The 16,522-nt window shown below is 39.3% G+C and overlaps 2 protein-coding genes across 4 annotated transcripts in view; one reads left to right on the plus strand and one right to left on the minus strand.

Moving 5' to 3' along the window:
• The window catches only part of LOC145998770 (EEF1A lysine methyltransferase 4-like), a 177,908-nt gene that overhangs the window by 96,465 nt on the left and 64,921 nt on the right, over positions 1-16,522 (minus strand). The gene's annotated exons all lie outside the window — the stretch shown is intronic.
• LOC145998768 (uncharacterized) overlaps positions 10,652-16,522 on the plus strand; it is an 81,788-nt gene continuing 75,917 nt past the window's right edge. For all 3 annotated transcript variants that reach the window (XM_083135343.1, XM_083135347.1, XM_083135346.1), the window contains exon 1: positions 10,652-11,014. The gene's annotated coding sequence lies outside the window, so the exon portion shown is untranslated. The remainder of the gene's footprint in view (positions 11,015-16,522) is intronic.

Raw genomic sequence — 16,522 nt, forward strand, 5'->3', positions numbered from 1 at the left:
AATGATTAAATCAAGAAGACTTAGGTGGGCAGGCCATGAGGCACGAATGGGAGAGGAAAGAGGAGTTTACAGGATTCTTGTTGGGAAACCTGATGGTAAGAGACCTGTAGGAAGGCCAAGACGAAGATGGAGGGACAACGTTGAGATGGACCTAAGGGAAATCGGTAGGGATGGAAAATAGTATATAGAACTTGCTCAAGATAGGGAAAGATGGAAGGCCTGTGTTGCTGCAGCCATGAACCTTCGGGTTTAAGAAGGCTAGAGAGTTAGTTTTAGTTAGTCGTAGCATCGACATTTTTGGCCTTGGTGTCTTCTGCACACTGTGAAAGTTGTCTGTTGTAGGGTCACACCGCTCCGTATTTATATATGTTCACGAGAATTACAAGTAGAAGAGAAGAAAAGTTGCAGTAAAACAAATTCCGATTGGCAGAATTTCGTAAATAATAATGTACTTAATTTCTTGAGTGTTTTGGACAAATAACAATATATGTTAAAAGTACTTCATACAATTTTTTGCCCCAAAAATCTAGCAACAATTGTGCTGTGAAGTGGATTCTCCTATTTACATAATATTAATTAACCCTAAGCCATTGAGTGGCAGAATGGACATCCGTTGCAGAAAAGCCCTGATGTCGAGTTTTTTATCCTCTGCTCAGTGGTGGCGGAAAGGGATCACAGACCTTGCGGTGCGGGTGGAGAGCTAAATGCACCTTATATGGTTGGTTTTGTATTGCAGTCAATGAGGAACCTTTCTTCCATAATGTAAAGGGTATAGAAATTCTAATTATGTGAAACATTTGTGATCGAGCCGAGGTGAAAAGGTCGGGACATGGATTAAAAGGAATGGACTGTCCCGACTAAATCGGAAAATCTGATAGCCTTGCATCAATGGTTATAGAACTAAAATAGCCCAATATTGCAGACTGCAGACTTCTAGAGCCTGTCTCTGTCCAGAAACAACCTATTCATTTGTGGAAGGACAAAATCGAAATTCATGCAAAATTTGAAAAACCATCAAGGTAATTTTTGTAGGTTTTTATACGTTCAAATTAAAATTTATCATGGCTCGAGGGGGGGCCATGGCCCCCTGCCCCCCCTTGGGTACGGGCCTGTGCAGAACCACCGATTATGTGTGGGGGAAGCCTTCATGAATGTTCAATTGGAGAAAGAAAAAAACTCATTTCATATGACTGTTTTATTCTATTGATGGGTACACGAAACAGGGCTGTGTATAGTGTGTGTCCGGGACTAATCGAAAATCTATATAAAAAGAATTCCAAGTTCCGTGGCACCAATGTGCTTCCCCCCCCCCTTCATTTCCCATCTCTGTGATTCAGAGACTGATTTACATGTAAAAATTGTTTCGTACAACAGATTCAGAACAACTACACCTACTTTATTCTTTTTCATCAGTGACGGTCATCATTATTTATAAGGGGGCATCATTTATTTATTTATTTCGTCTTGTTTTACATGGCGAAGTTAAGGCTGTGGAGCCTTTTCTTCCATTTGAACCAATGCCGTACGCAGGATTTGTTTCGGGGGGGCTGAACTTTTGAAATTGGATGTATGGAAATATGTGCGTTCAGCGGCGCAGGAATATTTTTCACTTGGGGGTACAAAATTCGTCCTCCATACACACACACACACACACACACACACACACACACACACACACACACACACACACACACACACACGTACGTATAGACTATATATATATATATATATATATATATATATATATATATATATATATATATATATATACACACACACACTCACACACACGTAGGCCTATACATAAATGGGGGGAGGGGAAATTCCATTTTAGAAGAGCTCAGATGGATTTCCTGTTTTTAATGGAAAGTTTACTTAAATACATCTTATTTCTTTAGTTTTTAGAATTTATGGTTATTTTAGAAACAGATAATTCCTAAACATATAAAGCTCTAGACCTCGTTTTGGGCTCATCTCGAATGTGATGGAACAGAAAATCAGAAGTTTGGCATTTGCAAGTAGCTAACAAACATGCATCTCTTCATTTTAATGCCGGGTGCGATTTGAAGGGGATAGGAAGGATTACCCCTTGTTTTGAACTATCAAACTTCCGGTTATGAATTACTCATCTCAACCAGCGATCATTATTCCAGTTCTGTTCAATTAAGTTTATTGCACCATAGCTACACACAAAAATTTCGTTGCCCAATTTATAGCTTCTACGTACATTGGGATCAATTTACACGGGTCAGAGCCAACCAAATAATTTATGTGATTTTATGTGAACTTATAATTCAAGCGTTTGAGCCCACCAAATGTTTTTGAAAAGTTGGCGCCCTGGCTCTGTCTTTTTTAGATGCCATATATTCGGCATTTTTTCAGACTTCTGGTGTTTCACATGTACTTTTGTGTTGTGTTTTTGATGTATTGGTCGCTTCGTCGTTTAATCCTGTTCGAAGGCTTGTTGAGATCTATAGCGGTTTATTGTGTCTTAAATAAGTCGAGATGGTCCCCGATCTTGTGAGAGGTCCAACTATTTTACAAAATAGTCATTTATAATAGAATCGGTGAGATCAAGAAGGGAAAGATTCCACTCGACCATACTTTCGGGGGGGGGGACTCATTGCAACCAAAACTAAAAGCCGGATGAAGAAACTTACAATTACAAACTTATTTTTAAAACCTTTATTTTAGCTCTGATATGTATTCAAAGTATGCAGCCCATTTTGTTCAAAAAGTGGAAAGTCCCACACCCCCTATACGCCTTCATGGCGTGGTGCTAAGCACAGGGGAGCACTTTACCTTTTTTTTTACTATCATTGTATATTACTTACAATTTCTAAGTAAGAGTATTAGGGGAGGGGGGAACCCCAAGCGCATGCCTATGGTTCGTTCGTTGCCATTGCCGATATCACTTGCAAAAGTTAAAACAAACTCTTCACCAGAACTATCCATCGTAAGTTGGATGGCAGACGACAGAACTACGCGGGAATGGGCCGGAGGTACAGACGACAGAAACCGCGCGGGAAACAAATCCTCACATCTGATTGGATAATTCGCTAGATATGGCTTAGCTGTTTGTAGAAAAAATTCTAGCGAATTCGTATCTAGATCGGTTAGTTCGTAGGAACTTTTCAGCCTGATCATTACCAATGCGTAGTTAGAGATCGGTTAGTTCATTGAACTCTGCAGCCTAACTAATGCCTATTTTTGTGGGAGCAGGAAAAGGTTTACTATCCATTTTGCCTAGACTCATCTCGCTCAACAGGTCGCTAGGTGCCGTGGCTTGCCACGAGTTGATAGCTTCCTGGAGATGAGGCCTTGCTCGAAAAGGGTTTATTATCCAGAAAAAAATTCTAGCGTCCGGGCAAGAAAATTCAGAGAGGAAGGGGAAGCAGTGTTGTGGCGAAAGAAGTTCGTCCTGGGAGAGCCCAAGGATATAGACGAAATACGTATTTACAGGCAGCATTACCACATGAAAGGAAATATTCTTGGGAGCAGAAAAATTCGTATAAAAATTTACACAAAAAGGGAAATAAGGAATTGCATGGAAATTTGAAGATATGCGGATCATATATTGAAATCAAACCGACTGAAGCGTGGAATACTCTTCTATTTCTTGCCACGTAATTTATTCTCGCAAATCGTATTGTTTCTGAGAAATGTTTTCTGTGTGTGTGTGTGAGAGAGAGGGCACATTAACAGTAGTAATAATTCTATTACTGCTACTAGGGATCTCCCCGATGGCGCAGTGGTAGCATCGTCGCCTTCTAATCAAGGGGTCCCGGGTTCGATACCCGGTGGATCGGATCCCAATTTAAACTGTAGGTCCAGTCCCGATAAGCCTTACTCTGCATAAAGTGAACTTACAACACCAAATCAATCAATATTACTGATACTAATGATAATAATAATAGTTAATGAACTTATGAATTGTTAATGAATGTTGCATAATTTCCAAGATAATTAGACTCCGCGGACCCCGTGAAAGACCAAAACTGCGGAAAAGTATCGGTAAATAAATTCAACCGGTACTCTCCGTTACCAATCCATTGGCATCGTTATCAGTTCAGCCCTTTATATATAGTACATATATCACACTCACCTCACATACACATTGCTTTTGGCATATATTAGAGTTGGAAGAGGTCGGGAAAAAACCGGAGTTTTTTTCCGCGGCTTTTTTGGTTGGGCTTTTTCGGCTTTCTTTCACAAAAGTGTCTCAAATCAATGAAAATACAGGAGTTGGCAGTATTTTTCCTGTTTCATGGTTTCCGTTTATCTCCCTACTGTAAAGTAGACACTCATTTCTAAATATAAAATACAATTTACAATATGAAATTCGTAGCTAGACATAAACAGCGTTTTCAAGAAAGCTGGCTTTTTTGAATGGGCGATTCTTTCCGAGTGTTGTCTTCATATTTTGGTAGGCTTATTAAATATATCGATGTAGTATAAACATATATACATAACTAGAGTAGTTTTGTATGTGTTTTTAATAGAACCTAATAGTATGATATGATTTTCAATGTTTGAATTTTGTTATACGAACATGTATCATGAAGCAAAAAAGGAAATACTGCTCTACCTTTTGGAAAACTAGTATCAAATCTCTTTACACTAAATTTTGTGTTCAGTAAAATATATATTTGTGTTCTGGCTTTCCAGTACAACGTGTATAATTTGGTTAAATGGTGGCTAAACCTGGTCACGGAGCAACTAGTGATGTATTTTGGCTGCTTGTTGCAGTGGTTCTCAACCTTTGTGAGACCACAGCCCAGTAAATTTATTTCTTACATGTCGATGCCCTGATTCCAACAATTTCACTCATAAATACATTTCTGATCTTTAAAGTTTATATTTATATGGAGACTCCCCGATGGCGCGTCGCCTTGTAATCAAGGGGTCCCGGGTTCGATACCCGGTTGAGGCACATAGTGGTTCGGATCCCACTTTAAACTGTAGGTCCAGTCCCGATTAGCCTTACTGTGCATAAAGTGGACTTAAAACACCAAATCAATCAATCAATTTAAAGTTTATATGAAAATTAATATGCAACCTTAACTAATATTAATATATCAAGTATGGCATAATCATAGTTCAATTATGTATAGACTTGCTGTCAAATATAAAATTAGATTTAGAAAATTAGTCGTCAACCCCTGGGTGCACCGGACAGTTTGCGACCCGGCGGTTGAAAAACACTGGCACTAAAACTGAAGTAGAAGCAAATAAGATGTCGCAAATGGCGAAAAATAATCTATTAAAGATATGTGGACTGGACCCAAAGTTTGAAATGAGATCCGAAGCACTCTGCCTCCACAGAGAATTCAACCTCAGACCTCTTCTTATTACAAGGCAACAGCATTACTTTATTCCACTCCAGGGGGTCATTCATGATTATAAAAGGAACCTTCTATCAAAAAGCCAGCCTTTTTCCATCAACAGTACTTGCAATTTGTTCACTTGTGATTTACAGGCTAAATTAGATATTAATCTCTGAAGAAGTAGCTAACAATGTAGTTAGGTATAGAGAACATTCAGAACGAAGCAACACATGACAGTGGAGGGTGTCACATTGAAGAGACAAGGACCCCTTCAGTCTAAGCAAACATGCACCACGCATGCACAAACAAGACCTAGGTTACATGATGCGTGACAATGAAGGAGCATTCAGACTGAAGTCACAGATGACAAGCGACACAGTCTCCTTCAGTATAAAGCAAAACATACACCGTGCATGCAAGAATAACAGACCGAAGCGGCACGATGCACGCCACTGAGAAAACAGTATAGTCCGAGCAACATGCAAGTGACATATTTAGCTTGTTGTCGTGCTTCAGTTCAAAAGGTTGAACGGATTACTGAGGGTCTACTTCCGAGTGACACATGTCACTTGTTGCTTCGGTCTGAAAGTTCCCTGAGAAAACGGTATAGGCCAAGTGACAAGCGACACTTGCAGATTATGTTGCTTCGGTTCGAAATGTTGCATGTACTTCTAAGGGTTGGTTTCCAAGAGCCGTGTGTCGCTTCCATCTCAAAGCTCTGTTAAACAGGATATATACACAAATTCACGTAATACGTATGCTTCTGCATAGTGTTGCGAACAGTAAAGATTTTTAATTGTACCGAAACATCGAATATTTTGATATTAACATTTGTTTCATATTTTATGACAAACATTTATATTGAGACCCAAACATGTAAAAGCTTACTTTAAGTCCATTTCAGGGTCGGATGTGCTCATCAGGACTACATGTTTAGTTCTAACCCTAGCTTACCCGTGCCAAATGAGAAACTTACATACCAGGGGGCAGCTCATAGGTCCACGCTTTTTTTTATCACTAAAATTCAAGAATACATTTTATTATTGAATCACTGCTTCCCTTCCTGATTATATATGTGCAGTTATTTTCTATCGTTAATAAAAAATAATAACCAATTATTGCATGAGTGTCTCACATACAGGGACGTCGTTAGAAAGAGGGCACGCGGGGGCACTGGGCCCGGCAAACGTCCACGTGGCCCCGGGAAACTGTTCTGTATTTGCTGGAAATTTTAATTTGATGACAAATATTGCAAAATAATTCTTCAGTAAATTTTGCTTGCAGATTGAAACACTTCTTCAATTTTCAGTAGCACGAACCCAAGCAAGGCATTTCTTTCTTATTTCCCTCTTTCTTGCTTGTTGAACACAAACAGATGTATTGCGAGGGGATGCAGTTAATGGTTTTGTGGTCCGCCCTGGCCAGGGAAGCCTGAGACCTATTGAAAATGCACTTTACCTCCCTGCTGCACACCAGATCCAGGATCCACCAAAACCCGCACTTTCTCTTCATCTGGCCCTGCACTGGCACCATGGGCGCTGAAAGGACGACACAAACAGGAAGATTTAGCTACGGGTGGCTAGAACTTGCTGGGTTAATTATTTTATGGTTCAGAAAATATATCTCCATGCGTTTCAAATTCCAAGAACAGAATTATATTGCTTGTCCCTTTTTCGGTGCGGGAATGAATGACAAAGCGGTTCTTTTCACATGCACACAACCCTCCTGCTAATGACCTGCCCTGCAAAGAAGGGGAAAAGCCACTTTCTGAAAATTCGGAGAAACATCGGAGCGGTCGGTTCATCTGTTGATTTGGTGGACAGTTGATATCTGTCAGATACTTTGAAGTATGATTTGTGGTCCGAGCGGTGGTAAACTTCTGTAAACGCGAGAAGATAGCATCACGAAGTGTTTGTGATCTCGTTTTCCTACATCGCGAGTGAAATGTCGAATGAGAAGCTGCCAGATTGTCTTCCTCTGGAGACAAAGGATCAGGATCGACCAAATATCCAACATATTGGCATTTTAAAAGAGAGTCTGACTACCACACAAGATCCTGGGTTCGACTCCCAGGGTGGTTGATCTCATGTATAATGAAGAATAAACCACGTTTCAATTAAGGAAGGAAACTAGGTATGTAGCAATTGTTTTTACAGCCGTCTGCATGCTCTAGAAGAATTATGTTTCAAAATTTGTATATCTTTCTGACTTTCTTTGATTTTTCTTCATTTAACCTCCACCTGCAAATGCGGAAGCTGCTGCTGCTTAGGTGGCTAGGTTGGCTAGACATACATATATAATTAATCCCTAGTCATACAGCGAATAATACTTATAATCATGAGTTATGGAGAAGCAAATAACTTATCAAGCATTTTCTGTTTCTATTTGTTGTGCAGTGGTTAACAAGGTGCATTACGATGCCAGGAGTCCTGGGTTCGAATACCGGACTGGGCGTGTGTGTTCTTTATGATGGTTCTCTCATCAATTTCACATCACTCATTTTCATCTTCATCTTCAGCGAAAGGCGAACTAAAATAAACCAAATAAATAATTTATATATTTCTATATTACGCCGCTTTTCTACCGCTTAAATGCGACGATGAGGATGAATGACGAGCCGAAAGAATGGCGATGGGACAGACATGATACAACCATACCTGTCCAATGTCCGAACCTTGGACCTCTGGTTTCGTAGAATGTTATATTCAGTGGAATTCTTAGGAATAAAAACTGTAAAAGTAGGGTGAAAAGAAGCAAAGTTGTACAATGCATAAAAAGCTATGTTTAGTTCTTCTAAAACCTTCCAATTATCGAGTTCGTGTTGTAAGTCCACTGTATGCACAGTAAGGCTAATCGGGGATCCGAACCACCATGTGTCTCCACCGGGTTTCGAACCCGGGACCCCTTGATTACAAGACGGCGACTCTACCACTGCGTCATCGAGGAGGCCGAGAAAAACTTACAATTAGTCTGCAAAATTAATATTGAGGAACAAGCCCTGCGAAGAGTTCTTTCATTCGTTTGCGCGTGGTCATCTCATCGAGCCCCATAGTTTCGAGAGCAGAATTTGCTTCCATATCGCTTTCAAATACTTCCCAAATTGTCCTCACGATGTTAGAACAGCACAGAAATTTTGGAACTAATACAAGCAGGCACATACCCAGGGAGGTGCTCGGGAGCTGCAGTCCTTTCCCGAAATCCTACAAATATCTGATTTTAATAATATGTAGTATTAATTAAATTTCTTCATTAATAGGATTAAACATCTTGTACATGGTAAGTAAGAAATTCATCTTCAGCGCATTTACTCCTCCCCCCAACCTTTTCGTCTTTAGATGGCGGCTGCCGATAAGGGATAAGCCCCTTCCGAAATCAAAATCTGGCTACCGGCCTGACCACCAGGGATCGAACCTTGAACCTTTCGATTGATTGATTAATTGAACTGGTGTTTTAAGTCCACTTTATACAAAGAAATGCTAATCGGGACTGGTTCTACAGTGTATAGTAGGATCCGAACCATTATGAGCATCCTCCGGGTATCGAACCCGGAACCCCTTGATTACAAGGCGACGATGTTACCATGCGCCACCGAGGAGACCCTTGCTCCTTTTTTTTACAAGACGACTATATATATATATAGAGAGAGAGAGAGAGAGAGACATACACACACACACACATACATACATAATGTATGTATACAGTATAGGCCTATATGGTGTATAAATAGTTTGTTAATTTATAATACTTTGATAGAAAAAAATCTTACGTTTGGGCCGCCCCCAAACTGATCAACCTAGCTACGTCCCTGCTCACATATATTTTATCATTCACTAAAACTCACAAAATCCATTATATTTTTTTATTAATGCTTTTTAGTTTGCAGAAGTGCAGTTGTTTATTAAATATATTAATTACAATAATTACCATCATTACCAACCAATTGTACACTGTCACTGCCATGCGTGTCTCGAATGAGACACATTCAAAGATGGCGCCTGATATGCGCACCAAGTGCATTTTGCCTCCTAATTACACTACATTTGTTTTTTTGAACAAAAGTAATAAAGAAATATTGGAAACATCTTAGGAAACAATGTAATTTTATTTTCAAACAGTTGAAAAATCTAAAAAAAAATGGCCGAGTCTGCTGCCACGCACGTGTCAGCAGCAAGAATAAGCATCAAATTTGCTGCTGCCACGTAATTCGTCTGCTAAGAGGATGTTACAAATCTTAAGAACAGATTAAGACGAGAGAAATGCAAGTTGATTAGTGGGAATGAATGTACAGGTAATTTAGAACCTTTTTCTTTAGAAAGCATTTAGCGATATTATTTTAATGCTAATAGAACTTAACCTAACTACGAGAGCATTTAGGTTTATTATTAGAAGAATGCTGAGGGACTTAATCTTAAAACATTTTTGTGAAAGTAATCGCTACAACTTTACAGTATGTGTTACAGACGTAATTGCATACATAGCATGACGAAATCACGATAAAACAAAGACCGAGTCGACTGCCACGCGCATCTTTTTTGAGGTTCCAGCAGAAAAAGAACGTGGCAGCAGACACTGCCAAAAAAAAAATAGAGGTGGTGGGCCTACAATTCCCCCTCCCCCTCGGTAAGCTACCTGAACCATTATGCAATAAGTGTCTCCTGGGATTGGCCAATACCTGTCTCTTGGCTGCTACATCACGTCAATTTCTTTTAGCTAGTTGTAAAATGTGTCACTACAAACCTGTAAACTCATAACAGTATCTTCAAGTGAAATAGGTTAGCTGTAACTGGTAAAAAGCCAAAAAAGCCGGGTTTTTTCTTCAAAAAGCCTGCTTTTTATCGAAAAAAAAACCGCCCATTCAAAAAAGCCGGCTTTTTTGCAACTCTAGCATTTATATTCCAAATTTTCAGATTGAGGATAATATTGCGAGTCGACCTTAATTATCAATGGAGCCAAGAACATTAGGTAAGCCTAGGCACCTGGCAATCCCTTTAAAATATACTTTTCCAATTCCTCAGAAATGGTGGTCTACTAACCATTTCACATACTTAAACCTTCGAGCCGGGAGACCATTGACACTACAAACAAGGCACCTAACAAGTCAACTAATGAACTTACAGTAATTATAATCCCACAAAATTATCTTTCATTGCTGTGAAGAGTTTGGATTCATCGCGATTTGAACAAGACAAGATAGTCGCATTCGTGGTCATCGTTTCAGATTTTCTTTGCGTACCTTCCCCAATCGTCCCCTGCTGCCACCTACAGGGCATGTTCTGGAATTGCAGTGTGAGTGACATTGAGGAAACACCTGTTACATAATAGAATCGAAAGCATAGCTTTTTCGGCTCTTTTTTCCCTTCCGGTTTGTATTGATCTCAAGCAGAAAATATGCAGAGAGAGCAGACACATGCAGGCCATTGAGCCTAGTGTTTCGTGCTAGTTGGTTCGACGTCCAACTTAGTATTGATTCTTGCTTCGGTGTTAAAGCTCCATGTTCCCGCACCTCTGATTGGCTGAAGCACTACATTCTACATACGAACGTAAAGAGTGCTATTATTGTTATACTGCAGTGACCTTTCCTAATGAATTTTGAAGTTGTAAAGAAGCGTGCAAGGTGACAGTTTTTTGAAATGCATTGTGGTTATGACAAGGAAGAGCACAACAATATTTTATCAACATCACGTCTGGTAAGTTCTTGTTGCTTCGCTGAAACAATTTTTGTAGCCTGTGAAAACCGCAATATCGGACTGAGATTGGTTTACACATTAATTTAGAGCTTATGTAGAACACGCAGAAGGAAAGAATGTTACCTGTATGCATGAAACCCGAAAGTATAGTTGCAGTTACACAGACATGCTACTTTGAATCGTTAGCCACAACTAGATTGATTTAAATGTGCAGTAATAAACACCACTCAGTACAATAGCATTTAAATGCAATTGCTACAAGTATTTAATTATTCTTGGGATTACAGTACGCAAATATTTTCCCCTTCGGAAATAATAAAGTATAACATATAACAGACAATATTCAATTTGAATTATTAAGAAGAGTAATATAATAATAATTATTATTATTATTTCCGTAAACCTGTGATACATAGGCATGGAAAATGTCAAACAAGTGGAGTATTAAGATTTTTGTCTACAAATAGTTTACAATCTATGATTGTTGAGAATATGATATATCCTAAAAAGTTACATAAAATGTATCATACACATAAAGAGATAGTACTACATACATACTACATATTACTGTATATAAAATTTCATACATGAGGGCACATAATGTTATGAAGTTAAAAGAAATAATAATGAATAAATATGGCATAATTAAATATGATAACTAGAGGTATTATTACTTAATGGATATTCCTTTCCATAAATTCAGTTAGACTATATAGTGCTTTGTTCAGCAAATAGTCTATTACAGCTAACGTCTGTTTATTTCGGGGTGTGAGTATTTTAATATTGTTCGGGGGGTTATTATAAAACCGTATATAACCAACTTGGATGCTATGTTCATATAATAAATTATCTACACTTAAACGTAACTGTAATTAACTTTTAACTAATTTTTATGGCGTATCTCTGAAGAGTAATTAGAAAACACTAAGAAAGTACAAGTACATTGCGACTTGAAGAAATATGCACTTCTCGCTTGTTGTTTCAGATCAGCACCATGCCTTTTATAGAATTTATACACGTACAAGGGGAGAAGAATTATGTCCTGAATTTGTGCAGGACAAGTAGACCGTGCAGAAAAAAAAATGCAATGCAAGTGAAATCATTTTACAGCCAAACCGTAACTTTGTAATGAGAAGAAAAAGAGGTATGAAAAGCACTGACACTGGCGTCCCTTTTGTTGTTGAATTTCATTTTCTTTTTTTTCTTTTTTTACAATGGGAAAAGGTACCACAGCCACAGAGTAATATACTGTCTCTCTGAAAGTGAATAATGCTCCTCTGTTTTGCTTTTCGTCGTATGTAGCAAGGATATTAGAAGTATAGAGGTTGGGCAGATTGTTTCCTTCGTGATGATGTAACGACGGCTAGAGGTGAATTTATCCATGAAACGAATACAAAATATATGCGCTAGTTTTGCATATATAGATAGGAAAAATTAGCAGAAACTGTACACACGAAATCGAGTTCACAAATGCTCATTTCTTCTCTGTAAGCAATAAACCTATTTATAGTTTCTGACTTCACATAAATTGAATATACTGACAGTCACTTATTATACATAACATGAAATATAAACTATTAACCAATGTTTAAAATGAGCAATAAGATTATATCTGTTTCAATATTTTTACAATATAAACAATAAATGCAATACAAATAATGTGTAGAGTATATTACGCTGATGTTATTTCCAGAGATAGAGTAAGATGACTTTAACAGGGTCTCTTTTTAAGAGAGAGTGAGACAATTACATTTTTTTTAGAATTTAAAGTAACATTTCATACCAGACACCACGAAGTAAGTAAATGCCAGAAGTGTAGAAAATGAGAAATAAAACAGGCGAGAATAGATAGTAGAATAAATAGTGGTCATGTAGTGAAACCTAGAGCCCGACCCTGTGGCCGAGTGGTTAGCACATCGCGCTGCGACGCCAAGGGTCCCGGGTTCGAATCCTGGTCGGGCTTGGTTGTTTGTGAATGTCCATTCATCAATTTCATCATTTCATCACTCATCCACATCTTCGCAAATTAGCCAAGAGGCACAAAACGCGAAGTAAAATAAATCAAATAAAAAAAAAGTGAAACCTAGATTTTAAGTCCAGTATATGCAAAGATAGACTAATCGAGATTAAGCCGACAGTTTAAAGTGGGGGTACATTCTAGGGATGGCCAGATCCGGATCCTGGCGGATCCGAAATGCGGATCCGGTTGGTTCCTGATCCTAAAATTTTTCGGATCCGGATCCGTGGATCCGGAATTTTCAGATCCGGATCTGGATCCGGATACAGAACTTTCGGATCCGGATCCAGAATTTTCGGATCCGGATCCGGTACTTTCAGATTCGGATCCGGTATTTTTGGATCCTGATCCGGAATTTTCGGATCCGGATCCGTTTTGCCATCCCACATGCGCTTCTTTGGAAAGTAAGAATGTGCTTATAACATATTGTTACCTGCTAATATACATATATATATAATATACATACACACATATATATATAGTGTGCGTGTGCGCGCGCGTGCGCGATTTGTAATTAATTAATACACTTACAAGGGAGGTCTAAGTCTCCCCCTCCGATTTCCATGAAACTTGCAGGGCCCAAATGAAGAAATACGTGTTTTCTTGTTTCGGCAAAAAAATTGTTCTAGGGGGCAACCTCCTCTCAAATGTCAAGATGAGGACAAATTGAAGTGGGGATCTGACCCCTGTGTTCCCCTCCGATTTCCATGAAACTTGCAGGGCCCAAATGAAGAAATACGTATTTTCTTGTTTCGGCAAAAAATTTGTTCTAGAGGGCAACCTCCTCTCAAATGTGTATAGAAGGGCCCAAAGGAAGAATTACGTGTTTTTTTGTTTCAGCTAAAAACTGTTTTAGGGGGCAAAATCCCCTTAAATGTCAAGATGAGGACAAATTGAAGTAAGGATCTGACCCCTGTGTCCCCCTCCGATTTTCATGAAACTTGGCAGGTGTATAGAGGGGCCCAAAGGAAGAAATACGTGTTTTTTTTTGTTTCGGCTAAAAAACTATTTTAGGGGGCAAAACCCACCTCAAATGTCACGATGAGGACAAATTGACGTGAGGATCATCTGACCCCTGTGTCCCCCTCCAATTCTCATGAAATTTGATAGGTGTATAGAGAGGCCGTATGCCCCTTGTTTCTTCCTATGCCATATTTACGTGGTTTCGGGGTCAGATCCCCACTTCAATTTCTCCTCATCTTGACATTTGAGGGGGGGGGGAATGAAAACACATAAATGTGAGACATTCCATTCCAGGATGAAACCTTTAACACATATAACAAGATAGAAATGTTATACAAAAATTATACAATTGTTCTACAGTTACAGTTCTACAAATTAAAATAAAAAAGTTCTGGATCTGGATTTCGGATCCGCTAGGATCCGGATCTGGCCATCCCTACTATACACCTGCCACGTTTCATGGAAATCGGAGGGGAACACAGGGGTCAGATCCCCACTTCAATTTGTCCTCATCTTGACATTTGAGAGGAGGTTGCCCCCTAGAACAACTTTTTGCCGAAACAAAAAAACACGTATTTCTTCATTTGGGCCCGTTTATACACACACCTTCCAAGTTTCATGGAAATCGGAGGGGGACACAGGGGTCAGATCCCCACTTCAATTTGTCCTCATCTTGACAATTGAGTGGGTTTCGCCCTGTAAAACAGTTTTTTAGCTGAAACAAACGCATTTCTTCCTTTGGACCCCACTATACACCTGCCAAGTTTCATGGAAATCGGAGGGGGACACATAAGTCAAATGCCCACTTAAATTTGTCCTCATATTGACATTTAAGGGGGTTTTGCCCCCTAAAACCGTTTTTTTAGCTGAAACAAAAAAACACGTATTTCTTCCATTGGGCCCCACTATACACCTGCCAAGTTTCATGGAAATCGGAGGGACACAGGGGTCAGATCCTTACTTCAATTTGTCCTCATCTTGACATTTGAGGGGGTTTTGCCCCCTAAAACAGTTTTTTAGCTGAAACAAAAAAACACGTATTTCTTCATTTGGGCCCGTTTATGCACACACCTGCCAAGTATCATGGAAATCGGAGGGGGACACAGGGGTCAGATCCTCACTTCAATTTGTCCTCATCTTGATATTTGAGGGGGTTTTGCCCCCTAAAACTGATTTTTAGCTGAAACAAAACAACACGTATTTCTTCCATTGGGCCCCACTATACACCTGCCAAGTATCATGGAAATCGGAGGGGGACACAGGGGTCAGATCCTCACTTCAATTTGTCTTCATCTTGACATTTGAGGGGGTTTTGCCCCCTAAAACCGTTTTTTAGCTGAAACAAAAAAAAACACGTAATTCTTCCTTTGGGCACCACTATACTGCCAAGTTTCATGGAAATCGGAGGGGGACACTTAGATAACCTCCCTTGTTAGTCTTACACTTTGTAATTATTTAACACTGCATATATTGTAATGTTTTATTTTAATTTGTAGAACTGTAACTGTAGAACAATTGTATAATTTTTGTATAACATTTCTATCTTGTTATATGTGTTAAAGGTTTCATCCTGGAATGGAATGTCTCACATTTATGTGTGTTTTCATTTCCAATACATTCGAATGAATACATATTCGTTTCAATGGCATTTACAAAATCACCTCTGACATGTGTGCACGAGTGTGTTAGCCGATGCGTAGCAAAGTATTGTAGGAACAACACTTGAAAAAAATTCTTGTAGAACTAACGAAAAATTTCTTTGTAATCGAAGATCATAATACCCTTTAAGGTGTGGTAATATTATAATGGGATTGAGATACGAAACTCTCGGATCCGTATCCGGATTTTCGAATCCGGATCTAGATCCGAATCTTTCGGACTCGGATCCGGATCCAAAATTTTCGGATCCGGAACTCTCGGATCCGGATCCAGATCTTTCGGATCCGGATCCAGATCTTTCGGATCCGGATCCAGATCCGAAACTTTCAGACCCGGATCCGGAACTCTCGGATCCGGATCCAGATCTTTCGGATCCGGATCCAGATCCGAAACTTTCGGATCCGGATCCAGATCCGTAACTTTTGGATCCGGATCCGTTTGGCCATCCCTATACATTCCACCACCGGGTATCGGTGGGTTACAAGGCGACGACGTCACCACTGTGTCACCTGGTAGGCCTATAGTGAAACAGATAAAGCAAGAAGGAGCAGATTTTAAGATTTAAGGCTAGATTCGAACTAAAATGCCACGAAAACCAACTGTCTTCCTGGTAAACAAACATGTCAAAGCAGACATTTAGGAAGACATGTCTTTGGCGTTTCTTCCCTGTCCATAAATTTCCTTTCCCGTGCGCTCATGCAATTTATCTTATCGTCATTTTCCCCGACATAAATGTCTAACTCTCTGATGCCGCGTGGTGATTTTCACTTTTATGATCCATATACTTAACGAGGAAACGAAAACTTCCGTATCATTACAATGTATTTTGCAGCAGCTATGTCAATGGCGGATTAACAACCTACTCTCGT

This window comes from Lepisma saccharinum, chromosome 14, assembly GCF_977018435.1.
Source record: "Lepisma saccharinum chromosome 14, izLepSacc3.1, whole genome shotgun sequence".
NCBI classification, from domain to species: Eukaryota; Metazoa; Arthropoda; class Insecta; order Zygentoma; family Lepismatidae; genus Lepisma; species Lepisma saccharinum.